The sequence below is a fragment of the Crocuta crocuta genome, unplaced genomic scaffold (genome assembly GCF_008692635.1).
Source record: "Crocuta crocuta isolate KB4526 unplaced genomic scaffold, BGI_CrCroc_1.0 scaffold943, whole genome shotgun sequence".
NCBI lineage: Eukaryota > Metazoa > Chordata > Mammalia > Carnivora > Hyaenidae > Crocuta > Crocuta crocuta.
In genome coordinates, this window is record NW_027528208.1 from 761126 (window position 1) to 761569 (window position 444).

Here is a 444-nt window from a genome sequence, read left to right on the forward strand (position 1 = left end):
GGACTCTTAAGAGCCCTGTGGACCCTCATTTCTTTGGTGTCAACCCTACAGTCCCATCTTCTTAGCTCTCCTGTTTCTGGCTCTCCCATCCTGCTAGGCCTCTGGGTTCCAACCCTGCCCCCTGTAGGGCCCGTGCCCCACCCCACCCCGCCCCCAAATCCACCCTTGGAGCCTAGGCCTGTAGATTCCTCTCTCAGGCCTTACGTCTCTATACATGTCCCTCTCCCCAGGCCCAGAGTCCTTACAAGACCCCCTTCCAGACTTCTTCTCCTTCAAATTCCCCATCCTGTCCCCACTTCTTACAGATCCCTCCCTCCCTCATTGCAAGAACCCTTCCAGGCTTTCCGTACCACTCTTAACTTCCAACCCTGACCAAGTTCCCCTCCGTTCTCCATCCTTCTCTGCTCTCAAGCCTTCCACCCCCGGGACCCTCCTCCTGGCTCA